The sequence below is a fragment of the Lutjanus erythropterus genome, chromosome 5, assembly GCF_056507025.1.
Source record: "Lutjanus erythropterus isolate fLutEry1 chromosome 5, fLutEry1.hap2, whole genome shotgun sequence".
In the NCBI taxonomy this organism is placed as follows: Eukaryota; Metazoa; Chordata; class Actinopteri; order Lutjaniformes; family Lutjanidae; genus Lutjanus; species Lutjanus erythropterus.
The window spans coordinates 28,607,829-28,624,301 of NC_139321.1; the positions used below are offsets into that span (position 1 = coordinate 28,607,829).

The 16,473-nt window shown below is 39.9% G+C and overlaps 1 long non-coding RNA gene across 1 annotated transcript in view; it reads left to right on the forward strand.

Annotated features, from left to right (window-relative positions):
- The window catches only part of LOC146327111 (uncharacterized), a 92,158-nt gene extending 87,945 nt beyond the window's left edge, over positions 1-4,213 (forward strand). Inside the window, exon 3 of the long non-coding RNA XR_014770624.1 lies at positions 3,847-4,213. This is a non-coding gene — a long non-coding RNA (uncharacterized LOC146327111). The remainder of the gene's footprint in view (positions 1-3,846) is intronic.
- Positions 4,214-16,473: the final 12,260 nt, after the last annotated feature.

A 16,473-nucleotide genomic window follows, 5' to 3' on the forward strand; every position in this document is an offset into this window, starting at 1 on the left:
ACTCATTCAGCAGGACTGGAGCTTACATTACAGCCTAATATGAAGGCTAAACTAGATAAAATAGGTAGAGTTGAAACAACATCAGTTGACTTACTGGAACCCAAAAGTAATTTTCACAAGGGGTATGGGGACTAAATTTGTTTTTAGCCTTCACTGATGACAAATCCACAGAAACAAACCTCCACTTTCCACATCACAGAAATGCAAGGGATGACCCAACTCTATGAACACAAAAAAGACAGTGAAGTGAAAGTATTGTTCATGTTACATTCACATTCTTGATAATTATGTTTCCTACAGCTTATGGTTTTATAAATGCTGGTTTGTTGTCTTGCCCATGTGATGTGTTGACGACTGTGGATACATAAATCTGTAAGTCAAGTAGGTAAATCGGCTTGTGAAGAGGACATCTATCTGCTGATGAATGCTGTGATACATTTCATCATTTTGCATTTAAGTGGTTATTTGTTCAGTTGTAGTCCTTGAAAAAATGTTTATATTTTTTGACAGACATTTTCATTGAAAAAATTAAGGTAAAGACAATCTTTATTGTGTCATATACAACCATACACAGTGCAATTATACAGTCAGACTGAGTCTCTGTATCTAACCCATCCTAGTATTAGGAACAGGGGACAGCTGCTGTGCAGCACCCGGGGACCAACTCCAGTTCTAAGCCAGCACCTTGGTCTGGGGTACTGACAGGAGAATTGACCTAGCATACATGTTTATATCTACAGAACACAGGTGCCATGAAATGTATTTTAAAAAACCTCATGAAATATATTTGAAAAATCTCACAGCTGGGCACAAAATACAGTCTAACTCACTGCGACACTGACACAATGTCTCTTTCATTTGAGTTTTCACTCTCATTTAAGTTTGTTTTTTGAAGGTTTTAACTTTGATATTTCTGTCACATTCTCCTGCAGCTCTGTCTAGCCATCTCTGCTTAAATGGTTTAAAACATTTAACGATTATATAATTTAAGTGACACTTTTGACAAACAAATCATATGCATTACTATATGTAGTCGTTTGGAGACTAAATATCTGTATGAGAGTCGGCCAGAATCAGATAAACCACTGAACTTTCCAGAGTGTTAGTTTTTCACTGTTGTTCTTCAAAAACAAGACGAGAAAAAAAGAACGGACCAGCTTTCACCTGCAGTGTTAATGTAGCCCAGGACCAGCAGGCCTCAGGTTGTTATATTATACCTGTCGAGAAAGATGTTTCACACTTTTCATCTTTACCTGTTTCTCCTCACTATCCTGGAAAGGAGTCGATGGTTATAATTAGAATATAATTGCTGCAACATACTGAGTGTGCAGTAGAAATATGCACATAACGAACGATGGAATGATGTAACTTTGTGTGCATGTTTCCTTGGAAGTGGGAAGTGAAGTGCCTCAAGCTGCAGTATCTAAGAGATGTCAATTAAAAATGTCATGCTCCTGAGTGCAAGATGACTCACCAAACCTTAAGTGTGTTTAACGGGAGACTGGATATGAAATGGGACCTGTTTCAGCACCAATGTACACTGAGCATAATTCTTCAGAATTTTTTGGCCCCAGCTCTATTTGTGCTGTAGGTGCTCCATTTTTCACTTAATATGGTCTTTAAGAGAACAGCCTTAGCAAATATTTTAGTTGCTGTGGCAGAGTTACTGCTGACTGTTGGCAAATCTCCACTCATGAATCAGTTTAAGCTTGAATCCATGTACTTTCAAATTAAGTTACATGTCACCACTTTGAAAAAATCTTTGCTGAAATCGATGCTGTAAATTTGTAGGGTGCAATTGGGATAAAATGGGAACCGATTAGGTAAAACACAATGAACTCTGTCTAAGCGATGCTTGGAGAGCTTGCATTAGTCATCATCCGACAGGAGATTACAGATAAGCAAAGTTTACAGTGGCATTAGTCTTCACTGAGGGGCAGGTGTGTGGTCTTTGGGCAGAGTACCTTTTACCTTTTGCCACCTCCCAATCCTCTGACCCATCAACATCTCCATGTGATGGCATTTGAGCAAGTGCACTGATATGCACTGTTGCACCTCCCTGTGTGTGTGAAACAGGCAGAGTGTACACACATTGAGAGCCCACCTATGTAGGCACATCTTACTATCTGAATAATGTAACTTTTAGATAGCAGGAAATACTGTGGCATTGACTTTAGTCCAGGCTTCTGTTGGCCAATGGTGTACTCGCTTTCTGCTTCCCCAAAATAGCAATTCACCAACGATGCACCTGACCACACCTCATTTTAAGACCAACACACCCATGGTTACACAGATGGGTGCATTCGTGATTGCTACTTACAAAACACAGGCACTGGTCATGAAAATGACAACTGCATTGGTCAGAAACTAGTGATGACAGTTGTGCTGTGTTGTGCTCTGCTTTGTGCCCTGTGGCAGATAGAGAATAGTTAAATGATTAGACTGCCAATTATTTTTTTGGTCAGTCTATTAGTTTTATCTATTAAATTTTGTAAAATAATGACAAATACCCTTGTTGACATATTTAAAATGTTTGTCTTGTCTGAACAGTGATCCAAAACAAGAAGATAATCAGTTAACTATCATATAAATCAAAGAAAATCTAAAATCTACTGCTGGAAGCAGTAAATATTTAGCATTATTCCTTTAAACCAAATTTACATCAAACCTATTGAAATGAATTTCATTTCAATAGACCAATCAGTTAACTGAGTAGTTAACAGCTCTGCAGTACACTACAATCATAAAAACATTTAGTGCTTTGAATCTGAATTTAGGCATACTGTTGACTAAATGACACAGAATATAATGATCCCATACATTATATTAGACTATATTTTATTATATCATATATCGTAATACTTTACAAAGTATTACTTTGTAAAGATTTACAAACCCAGCATTACCAAACACGTTATTGTAGCTTCATGTCAGTGTCTTAAATGAAATAGAGTCTTTAGTGAGAACAGTGGCTGATTGTCCTTGTAACTCACAGGTGCAGCTGAACACAGGAACAGCAGAGTGTGGCCCAGACAAGTAATGCTCATTATATTCTTAAGAGACAAAAAAGCATACCGTGTGGCATTCTTTTGACTTTCTTTTCTATCAAAGAAGGCAAACATCTGGGGGGCAGAACATCTACTCCGTGCTCTCTATACACATCCACCCACATGTAGAGCGTCTCCTTACTTTGCCAATGTTGTGTGCAGTGAAAGGAAGCCTCTATTACAAATGGTTCTATTAAGTGCCCTCAATGGAGGATTTTTAAGTAGCCTTGTGGTAATGATGGCTCCCACCTTCTCTCTCTGCTCTCTCTCGCACTTTTCCTCTCCTCTCTGTCTTTCTCTTAGCTCCGACCGACCCTGAGAGCACTAAAACACACTTGTCTCCTCATCTCTTTTCAGCGACACAGAAAAGAAGATGACTTCTCTCTCTTATTCTACCCCTTTTGCATATCTTAGCCACGTTTAAAAGGGGGGCCTTCAGAATTTAGCAGGGCCATTTTGCATTCAGCCAGGCCAGCTTATGGCAGGGATGAATGCAGATCAGTGCTTTTACTTGAGAATGTTTGATACATCCAAAAAATCCCTGGTAGGAATGATTATGGATTCTGGGGGAATCTTGGGCCCTGTTTGAATAGGGCGAGCTGTAGGCTGATTCCACCGCTAAGAAGAACAGAGGAGATCAGCCTTCATTGTCAGGCCTGACAAGATTAAGCCGACTCAAAAAGCTGATCAAACTGAGCGAGATTCTGCGTGGCGAGGCGAGAAGTGGTGGCATAGGTGGCTGCTCTGAGGTGTAAACAGAGTTCTGACATTGACAGGGACACTTCATCTCATCCTGCAGGGCCAGACGGAGGCTGGAGCCCACCCCTCGCAGCACCACAGCCACCTTGTGAGGAGGCGCGATGACCATGAAATCCTTATCTCCCTCACTTCAGCACGAGCAGATATTGCAACACAGTGGCACGGCTGCTATAGTAAAGTAAGTGACAGTCAGGTTTTATCTGCCTTCAAAGGGATGAATCAACTGGTTCTGTTTCCATTTCTGCAAAAGTGGTCGTTATCTTTTCTCTCATTATCCTGCTGGGTCTATATTGGAGCTTTTTTATTTGCACTTTTTGCTGCTCTGAGTCAAACAATGCGGTGCTATTTGCCTTTCAAGCAAATGAATTTGTGTTCAGCTCTGAGTACTTTTGTAGCTTCTAACTGAATCTTTGTGGTTTGGAGTTTATTTTCTTTCCTGCTTTGTTGTTTGTACCTTTAGTATCTTTTTTTTTTTTTTGCTGTTTCATGTTGTGCTGTTTGGCCTTCAGCTGTACTGAAACCTTAAAAACCTTGTAAAGTTACTGCTGATGAAAACCCAGCATTTCCTGGTTTTGCCGCTTCATAATAAAAACATTTCAATAACAACATAACAGGGGACTTCTATGGTTAAGAATTTAGCTCAAGTCTAACAGCTGCTTGATTTGAGCTAATCGTTGTCTTCTGCAGAGGTGGGAAGCAATGCAGTACAAATACTTTATTGCTGTACTTTTTTGGAGATTTTTCAAGTATCTATACTTTGCTTGAGTATTTGTTTTGTTTTACTTTTACTGCCTACATTTTAATACAAATATCTGTACTTTCTTATAGGTACGTTTCCAAAAAAGGCTTGTTACTTAAGTTTTAATGAATTTGAGGGGACTTTTTGATTATTTTTATTTTGCATCATTGTGCATCTCCTTGTCCTTGTCAGTGTGACTGATTTCAGCCTAAATGGATGTGACAATAACAGAAAAGACAATTATTGGTGTATCCACAATTTCATATCAGATACAACAGCTGTAACAAGATGAAAACAGCATAACAAAATGTAAGATATAGCAAGACAGAAACAACGTCATAAGACGTAACAAAACAGAATCTTTATGACAAGACATAACCAAACGAAAAGGCTGTATCAAAACAAAAAAGACGTAAAAGACAGAACAAGACCAAAACGAAGTAAAAGAGGTAACAAAATCAAAACAACAAAAAAGCCACAACAAGACAAAAGAGACAGAGAAGGAGACTTAAGCATGGAGTTATATTTGCATAGAAACAGCTGATAGAAATGTCCATCAGAGGGCAACTTTTTAATTTTATATTTTCAGTGCATTTCAGAGGCTGTACTTTTTCACTTTTACTGCAATAAAGAAGTTGAACAAGTACTAGATTTTTTTTACACAAGTATCTGTACTTGTATTTGAGTGTATACTTTTGCCACCCTATAGTCTTCAGTTAAAAGACACAACTTCAAGCTGTAATAGAAATGCAAATCCCTGTCGCTCTGGGCTCATGTCCGAGTCAAACCGAGTCAAGCCAACCCAGCACATGTGTATTGAAAAGGGGTATGTGTGTGTCTCCTGGGATTCTTTCCCCCTCTCGGTCGCTTTTCTTTCTTTTTCTTTCTTTCTTTGCTCTGTTAATAACTGTCGCCCGGTAATGAATGTGGTTATTAAAGGAACAGCTGTACAGAATGGTACAAACATAAATCGGAATTTCTGCTGCAGCAGACAAACTCATTTAATAGCGTAACAGATAAATACATCTCATTTGAAATGTCACCTCATGCACCCCCTCACCCATCCTCAGTTATTCTGTTTTATGCGTGGTCTCTTATGACCAGCCATGCTAGTTGATTATAACATTAGAAGAGTTGCCTGCTCAGCAGTCAAAAGTATTACAGCCTCCACTCCTGTAACAGCCATGTGTCTTCCTCTCGACATTTTCATCTCCTATGCAAATACAGACCCAATGGAGCCAGTAATCATTCATCAGGAAACTGTCTCCAAATGGTAACTGCTTCTGTCCTGCTCATTCATTATTCATCACCATGGACGGGTCAGGCGGCAAGAGGCTCCACTAGTACCACATACACAGTCGGCCTCATTCCACTGTTTATCTCTCTCACTCCCAGTATTGAAATAAGGGGAAAAAGTCCAATGTTCACTTACTAAGCTCTCTGCCGAGTGTCAGAAAAGAGAGGCTGTGTAGCTTGGTTCACTTCCCCGCCCCTGGTATTGATAAAACACCTTGCCTGCTGCTGATACTCCTGTTCATTACTGTGTTTAATGAGAAACTTCTGCATACACTGCACAGAACACACAGTGAGTGCACATTTCACAAATGAGAGGGAAATGTATTTAGGAGGAGCTGGAGGCAGAGTTTCATCACAAATGTGACAGGCGATGTGACATGTAAGAAACACCCTCATAAACAGGCCAATATGCAAACACCTCAGCAGGAAAACACAGTCATATCTATAGTCTCCGTGCTGCTATCATGTGCAGTGTTTAATTCAAATTACACAGCGGCAGCAAAAACATCAAACCAACATGTTAACCTAAGGAAGAAAAGGAACGAGCTTCCTTATGCAGCAGCGCCATGCCACTGTGTCTTTCTGGTGTCTCATCTTGATCCCTGCAGGAATTTTCTGTCTGTGTATTAATAACCACTTCAAAGCGAATACGCTCGCCTGAATGTGTTGTGCATGCATTTAGAGGTCTATCTTCCTCTGTTATGATCCCCCGCAGCAGACTACATGCAAACATACCAAAGGCAAACGCATGGCGACCTGCTGGCTTCTAGTCTGTCACCACGTACATCACCCATATGGGTTTATACACTTTTAGACATAAGGGTTCCAGAAGCATTCTTTCCAAACAGCTGAGGTTCTATAAAGAACCATTTGCTTCTTTTTTAAGAAAAGGTTCATCAAGGGTTCTTTGTAAGACTAAAGGTTCCAGTAAAAACCAAACAAACTTTTTAGATGAAAGACTTCTTCAGTCATTGTTGAAATCCTTGAAGAACTCTTGTGTCAAGGGTTCTTTGTATCATAATATAAAAAGCTGAACCCTCCCTATGGGTTATAGATGAAACCCTTTGAATACAAATGGGTTCTCTGTAGAACCCCGTTGGTGGGTTCTACATAAAACTTTGGATTATTAAAGGGTTCTCAGCAAATCCCCCTGGGTGGGTTCTTGATAAAACCCTTGGAATATATAAAGGGACAGAACCCTCAGGGTTTTGGGTGGAACCACAGAAGGGTTCTCCTTTAGAACCTCTCATAGGGGGGTTCTGGGTCAAGCCTTTCACAGATGGTTGTAGGTTTAACCCTTTATGAGTTTGAGATAGAACTCCCTAAAAGGGTTCCAAGTGACACGTTTATTATTTATTATTTTAAATGTTATTCCAGGAACCAAAGGGGTTCTCCTTGAGGACAAGACAAAAAAACATATAGTTCTTCCAAGCATCTTTATTTCTGAGAGTGTAGTTTGATTTGTTTTCAAGCAAGAGCCCATAGTTGTGATTGATGATTTCCACGCACGATATTCATCAAGCCTGTCGAGTGGCTGACCTGTCAGCGTTCAAATGAATGGAACAGACTATTTGTATAATGCTATGAAACTATAGACGGGCAAAATTTAAATTTACTTTGCTAATGGAACACATCCAGGCATATTATATGCTTTCTGTCTTCAAGTTGGCTGATAAGCTAAATTTACGGTATTTGACTTTTGCCCTACGGCGACAACTTCAGCAGGGGATGCCAGGAGTTTTAGTTTTTCAGCTGTGAGGGTTTTGTGAAGTTTATAGAAAGGGCCAGGGTACATCCCCTCTAGTCTGTCATCATACTTAAGTGGAGCATTGTCTAGGCCCTGCAGCTCCCCCAGATAAAACTGCCAGTGGTGCAATTTCCCCAAGACCCCTCAGGGCCCATAATTCTCTTTGTAGGTTGTCTGACAATTTGCTAAGCAGTTGAGACGCACACACACACACACACACACACACACACACACACAGGAAGACTGAGAAGTGCTGCAGCTTACAGCATATTCACTGAACAAGAGGTGCTGCAGACAATTCTGCAAGGTTATGTGAACCATTTAACTTTCAAATTTCATATATATCAGTGGGGGGGGAAAGGGAAATAGTGAACCCTCATTCATGGCTGAGAGATCGCCAGACATGCAAATACACCCAGGAAATTTATGAATTCAACGCAACATAGCTGTTCTTTCTGGGAGCAAATATTTGTTTAGTGGTGATCATCAAAAGAAAAAGGGAATCCAACAGATATACAGTGAGAGCCTGAGGAGCCAGAAGGCAAAAGATGGAGAGGACTTTTTTGAGTCTCACTCTATCTAGCGCTGGTGCTTTCTGGGCAACCCAGATTTAGTGCATCACATGCGTTAATCACCCTGCCAAGTGTAAAAATTGCACCAAAGGAGGGCGTTGGCTCTGAGCTGGAGTGACATACATTCAGCACGCATGAGACGCTCGGACTGATGTAGTACTGTAGGTGGAGGCAGCCAAGTCTTGTGATGATGCTCAATGTTCCCATCCACTTGTCATGTTGCAGACATGATTATGAGAGTTTTTTTCCGGGTGTTTTTTTTATCGAGCCATCTGTAAGGCGGCAAAAGTATCACTGCACTGTTCACAAGGACATTAGTTTCACTGAAATGTTCAATTTATGCAAAAATCTGTTGTGTTGCCTGTAAAGAACTTTATATTTCTGATGATTTGTGCATGTGTGTGTGTGTGTGTCTGTCTGTGCGTGTGTGTGTATGAGTGTGTGCACTCTTAGAATGAAGGGCTTGTCAAGGGTTCTTTGTAAGACTACATGCTCCATTAAGAACCATTTTCATCCAAACCCTTTTTCTTCAAGGATTGTTTAAATCCTTCAATAACTCTTTCATCAAGAGTTTTTTAATAATACTATAAAAGGGTACTCACTAGAACCCCCATGGGTGGTTTCCAGAATAAACACTTGGAATATAGAGGTTCTTTGTAGAACCCCCTCAGTATTTTACATGAAACCTTGGTTAATACAAAAAGGAATCCCCTTAGTGGGTTCTAGATAAAACCCTTGGACAGAGCCCACTGGATGGGATCTTGCTTGCACCCTTAGAAGGTGGAAGTGTTCTGGATAGAACCTCCAGAGAGAGTTCTGGGTGGAACCATTACACTATAGAAGGGTTTTCTGTAGAATCTCTCATAGGGGGCTTACAGATGGTTCTTGGTATAACCATTTATGTCGGGTTCTAGGTAGAACTCTCTGACAGGAGCCAAACGGGTTCTCCCGTGGGGACAAGCTGAAGGACCCCGTATGGTTCTAGTTAGCACCTTTATTTCTAAGAGTGTACAAGTGAGAGGGAGAGACGGACAGTGAGAGACACTCATAAAGTCTTTATTCTTTCGTATTGGTACAATTACCCTTGGAAGTAGAATCATATTTCCAATCTTTTCCACATTTTTCCTCCTCACAGTAAACCGTTCACAATCAACCTGTAATTGATTGTAAGAGTGAAATTGCCTGTTACAATCCAGGATGGAATTGACGGAGGGATGGCATGAGGGAGCTAAATAACAAATGAGAGGACAGGATGAAAGACACTGCTTTAATTCACCACAACTGATTTGATAATAAAACTCGAGCCCATTTCACAGTATAGCCAATTATGTCTTCAGTGAGTTCTGCCATCATGGCTGTCGGGAGTTTCATGCCTCACAATCAACACATTCAAAACCAGTGTGCTGTCTGTCGCTGATGGATGTATTTTGAAAATACCGTGACATACACAATTATGCAGATATTACACATAATTAAACAGCAAACCATAATTATAATGCCTTATATTATTAGAACTTGTCAAAACATTTAAAGCCCCCTCGACTTTAAAAACTTTTATTGTACAGTGAACTCTCTCAACTAATTTTGCAATGCAAAACACATGAGAGGGCTCCAAGGTGACATGAAGTATGAGTCAATTCTTCATGTGAAGGAAGTAATTAATTAGGATGTCACATTTGGAGAGCATCCTTGCCTTCATTTTTCTTCTTAATTGGGGAATAATTTGGAATTTGGAGAGGCGGCAGATCACATGTAATGAAGATTGACACCTGTTATTTCTCCCTGTCTCCGCCACCCACCGCAGACTGCGATTTATTAATGGCTGTGCCCTTCTGTAAGGTTACATACGCGCTCTTCTTCTGAGCTCGCCATGCAGCCACAAGGGTCACATCCCGATACACAGCAACGATTGGTGGGCTGCTGGGCGCCACCCTTCAGGGAGGACCTGGATGACAGAACAAGAGTGCTTTCTCGGGCTTGACTGCTCATATCCCATGTAACAGCTGTCTCTCCCTGAGTGATGACTTCATTTTGACTGCAACAATCCCTCCTGGAAGGCTTCTCGACAGTATTGCCCCCCTGAAACTAATATCAGTGTTAACATATGTCAAAAGGTCAAATACGTGTGTTTTCACCTTTCACACAGCACACTCAAGCTATGATCAGCCCGCCCCGAAATTAAAGTCGCCGCCTGGATGTGGAAGGAAGATTAATTGCCCTCTAAAGTCTGGTTGTACTTAATCTCACGTCCTCAAAGTGTGGCTATGTGAGATTAGGTCCCACTAAGCCACTAAGCGCTTGGTGTATACACACAGACAGGGAGTTGTCTAACTGCGTGCACACATATGTAAAACATAAAACACACACAGCTATGTGGGTGGTTGGCCAGACATACACAGGTTCACCCTGAACAAATGCACATGTAAACGAACACTGGCGCACACACACACACACACACACACACACACACGCAGACACAGCTGCTAAACCAACCACCAAATGTCAATCTTCAATCCAGAGTAATTCACCAGAGACACAGACCCGTGCTGTGTTGTCACAGGACAGAGAATCTTAATCAAACCTGAGCTCTGTCAGTCCGCTGCTCACCTTCTTTTTTTCTCCACGAAATCAAATTAAATGAGAGAGTGTGTGTGTGTCTGTGTGTGTGGAGAGAGTTACTGGTCTGAAACAAGAGCAATGGCTCCATCGAAAGCAAGACTAAATAATCATTGTTTGCGTGTGGCAGATTGGGCAGCTTGAAAGGGTTAAGCATGAGTGGATTAAAAACGCCGGCACACATCCGTTTCCATACTCTAATCCTCTTAGTGCCCACTCCTAATACGTTTTTATATCTTTCCTATCGCTCACTGAGGTGAAATATCAGATTAGTTGCCAGGCTTTGACTATATCTTATTACAACCTTATCTAACACTGAGGGGTTGTGAGCTTCCAGTTGGGGCGGGGGCAGCCGCCGTGCTGGGCACTGGTTTCACTGCCTTTTGTTTAGAAAACACTGATTTAAAGGGACAGTTCAGATTATTGAAAGTGGGGTTGTATGAGGTACGTACCCATTGTCAGTGTGTCATGTACAGTAGATGGTGGGTGACACACCCAAGTTTAGAGAAACAAAGAAGTGGTGTATAAGGTTGGGTATCTTTTAAAAACATTATGATACCAGTACCAATACCAGTACTTTTAAAATGATACAGTTAAGGGATAATGTACAGTGAACAAGTCATTATCGTGAAATAAATCCAGATAGGATAAATGCAGGTTTATTTCACAATAATGAGCTGCTCACTGTATATTGTCCTGCTTATTACACTGTTACTTACCAAAAAAAGGCACATGTTTATGTGACATAGTATATTAATTTAAAATGATTTAATGACTTCATGTTGCATTGTTACATGGTTATGTATGAAACAAATCAGTCATTTGAAACTTAAAATGAATTTTAAAATGATTTTAGTGATTTAATAATGATTTTAGAGTCTAACCAAACAATGTAATAAATATCAATAGAGTATTAATTTGATGCCTTTTTTCAATTCAATACACATTCTATACTCATTGTGTGAATTGAAGCATTTCTGAAAAACATTACTAATTTTTTGCATTTATTTTTATCAAATACAACAGGCATGTAATACAGCCATACATCTGTGTGTTTTGGTAGCATCTGAGCACACTGGACTGCCAGCTCCATCAATTAGATCATATTCAACTTCACACACACATCATACACGCACACTATAAACTGTATGGGTTGTAGCTGCTGCAGTAGTGAGCCAAACACATGTTAAATCAATGGACTCTTGCATTGATTGGTTATAAGCGAAGCCATCCAAATGATTATTTTTTTTCATGATGTTGGTATCAACAGGATCAAATGCAGGTATCACAGAAGAAATTTTGATTCTTGAGTACAGTTACCCAGCCTTACCAGTGTAGAAAACTAAGCAATGTACTGCTGTGAACAGGGTCAGCAGCAAAACGTATTCACTTAAAAAAAAAGACCCACAAAATCAATATCAGTTGAAGCGTATGCTATATTGAGAATATTTTCACTGCTTTAACTCGCCGTCAGACGGCCTTTTCTGCCCAGAAACTGCCAGTATATAAGCCAATGTTGCGCTCTCCAAACCAAACAAATTGGTTTATTTGTGTTATTATATGACTTCAAGTCTTTTGAAAGGATAGTTCAGATTCACAAAGGTAACAAAATAACAGAAACAAAAAATAACAGATCGAGGCATCTGTGGGCCAACAACTCCTGTGTTCTGTGAGGTAAAATTACAGATTTTGCTAATGGAGTTTGGTTGGTTTGGAGAGGGCAATATTTGGCTTATATAAAGGTGGTTTCCCATTTTAAATGACTATCTGGGGGCGAGGTAAAGCAGTGAAAACACTCTACACTTAAACTGATATTGATATTTTTTAGGTGGACCTTTTTTAAATAGCTAAAATATGTTTTGCTGCTGACTAACTGACCAAGGCAGCGGTACACCGGCAACTCCCACAATCTGTGAGCTAAATCACTCTTTTCAAAAGGAGTGTGGCTGCGCAAGAGTCAGCGATATTTGGTTTATATGAAGGCAGAAAAGGGCTGTCTGATGGCAAGATAAACCAGAGAAAATACTAAAAAATATATAACATACAGTAGAACTGTGATGATAGATTAGTTGTCAACTATGAAATTAATTGTCAGCTATTATGATAATCGATTAATCTTTTTGAGTCATTTTCTTCTCTGATTTCTGCTTCTCAGCTACAATAGTGAACTCAATATCTTTGGGGTGTGGACAAAACAAGACATTTGAGGGTCTCATTTTAGGCTTTCGGAAACTGTGATCAACATTTTTCTGTCATTTTAGATTAATGAAAATAATCGTTAGTTGCAGCCCTAGCATACACTTAAAATAATACTGAATTTTTAGATGGCTAAAATACATTTAATTACTGATCCTGTCCATGGCAGCACATTGCTTATTTTCCATGCTGGTACTCCTCTCTGCTTCTCCTAAATGGGGACCTCTCCATCTCCATCTGTCTACTGTGGGTAATACACTAACTCTCAATAAGTACCTCACATAACCCCACTTCAAGTAAGCCAAACTATCCCTTTATGGTTTGCCTCTAAAACACAGGATTTGTCCATCATCCTTTGATTTGCTGATGTATTACACTTCCAGATTAGGTTGTTTACAGTATAAAGTCAGAAATCACGTCCTCTCAGCAGTGATGTGGCAGTTTGACATGAATTAGTCTCAGTGTGTGTAGCAGGGAATGTAATGTAGATGTTGTTTGTGGTTGAGGAAGGTGAAAAGTGAATCTGGAGCCCACTGTGAGAGAAACAAAGTGCTCTGATGACCCATCATGTGCAGACATGATGTCTATTGACTCTGAAACTCCATTTGTGCGTGCACACACACACACACACACACACAGCCCTTGTAATAATGCACATCTTGTGTAAATACTGTAAACAAACCGTCTGTCAACCTGAGACTTAAATTCAATTTATACACTGCCCCCAGCTGAACTAGATCTCATACTGCTAAAATCAATCATTTTCTTGCAAAAGCTAATGAAACATATGAGAACACAGGAGTCAAATCAATGAGTGTGTTAAAACAGAGATTGCCCATATTTCTCAACTATCTCCCGTAGACAGGACAAGACACGGCATAGCAACTGACAGATGGAAAACTAGACTTTCTGGGGTGATAATCTATAAACTGTGAACTTAACACAAAAAGTTGTAAATTAGTTTCAAGCACAAATGGCCAGCAGCACGGCCTGTGCAGTGAAGTAATGCAAAGTGTCGTTCACACCAAAGGTTATTAGGTGCACTTTAACCCAGTGAGGTCCATCTGGAATAAAGTCTAATCAGGTCACCTTTACAGAGAACTTAAGTCAAAGCTGCAACAAAAGACTGCTGAGTCACTTTACTGTTTGTTCTGTAGTATCTTGGATGCAAGATAGTACAATGGATCCTAAACCTTTTCATGTCAAGGATGTCACACATGCACATCAGACCCTGGACCCCCGATCTATTCCATTCCAGCCCTCCCCACTATACGCTTATTTTTATATATTTTATATTATATCAGGTTAATAGTGTATTTAACATAAAAATGGTACACATCTTAAAGTTGGGAACCTAAAGGTTAACTTAAGCACTCTGTGTCAACTTTTCGTAGCCATAAATCTGTAACAGACATTGTGCTTTCATAAGGAGCCTATTCACATTTCTGCTTAGAGCATTATAATGGAAGTATATGATGCCCATTCCTATGCTCTATCATGTCTCACAAGTTGTTGCGGCAGTTTTTGGGTTGATACCATTTATTGCACAAATTTGATGGGCAGTTTAACAATTTTTCACCACTTGAGAATTGACCAAATGGTCAGAAATCCCTCCAAAATACCACATTAAGACACCGAGACCTTGAGGAACACCACAAGAAAATTCACGCTGTGATTTTTTATCAGAAATCTTTGACATTTTGGAGATTTCTTTTTTTTTTATTTTTAGGATTGAAGATAGTCTTCATACTCAATACATGATCAGACTAGGTTCACTATAAATTATAATCAACCAAAAAAAGGCCAACCCCACTTATTCACTTGTTGTTACAACTTCCATAGATGTGATAAAAGTTAAAACGTTCTATTAATCCTTTTGCTGTCGATCTTCTACAACCCATTAAACTAAAGGCTAGACACAACTAACCTGTTCAACCAACATCAAGAACTAGGAATAAAGAACAGGCGAGCCCCCCCTTTATGTTCAGTCTAGAGGTGTCACAATACAACATATGGACACGGCAGAGAGAGCAGGTCTGGATACAAAGGTGAGCAATTTATTGTTACACATAAATTTATTTACATTGTTCAATGGAGGTTAGTATTTACACGAATGAAGCAAAAGACTTCAGGGTGAACCCAACCAAAACCTACGGCTTCATGCAGATATATACAGTGGTTGTGACTATTTACTGGGTTTATAACGCAGTGGGTTAACACAAGCAATAGCTGTCTACGCAGCACAAACAATAGCATTTAGCAGAAAGGCTAAAGCTAACAAGCTAACACAAGCAGGGCAGATTAACTTTAGCAAAGGAGCTACAGCTAACAGTTACACACAAGCAACAACTGTCTAGGCTCATAAATCTCAACACAGAAAGATCTACTCTATCTAAACCAGCAGCGTCCCTTGAAAACCCAAAAGGTAAATAGAGGACGGCTTCATGGATCAGCAGCGGTACCATGACTGGAGAACAGCACTTAGATTCTCCGACTCTTCACCAAAAACAAGTAATGCAAAAACACAAAAATATACAATGTTGGACTTCAGTGTGAAAACCTTTTGGCTCCCAGTGGTCGACAATGCCATCAAGACCTTCTGCAGCAGTGCTAACATACCACACTGTAGCAGCTGCAGAGGCTAAGTGAGACTTTTGACTCATGTTTGGTGAATACGAAGCACAAGAAAACAAGTAGGAGCGTTCTCACGTTACTCAAAAATGGTACCTCACCTGGAATTAGCCCTGTAGTCGCACCATATAAATGGCTAAGTAGCCTGAATTGGAAATAGTAATTGAATTGCATATTTCTAGTTGTTAATTAACAAGTTTAACCAGATGTAAACAAACCATGTAGGCTGTATAGCTCCTTTTAAATTAAGTGAATCAATTTCAATCTGGTTAATATTGGATTGTGTATACACTGAACTGCCAACAATGTTGCTTTGAAAATATTGCTGGCACCAGTTTGTTGATGCTTTAACCGTTCTGCCTAGCAAGTGGGAGATACTGCAGCTATCAGAAATGTCACATTTCTCAAACTCATAATAACACCTGGGAGGCTGATGTGACCTTTCCCCTCTCTCTCATGGACAGTCAGTACAATATGACCTGAATGCAGCACACAGCACTGTATGTCCTAGAAGTGTCAAGAAGTTGAAGCTGTAGTCAATTGTGGTTGATTGTTGCTATTAATGGAATGGAGGAAGTGATTTCACTGTTTTCATTTCTTTTTCTTTTCTCACTTTGTTCCTTTTGCCATTATATACTGTTACATTGGTTTAACAACGAACTATTACCTCCGCATACCTCCGCCACTTCACCAGTCAACTAACAAAACACCGTGAGTCACCCATTCACACTGATACAATGCCAAACAATGCACCTTTGACTGTGCCTGCAGTGCTCATATACTCTGCCTGCAATGCAGTGCTCTTTCATATCAGCATAGAGAAGGCACCAGTTAATCCACAGGGTTATGATAGTGGAAGTCCTTCTTTAT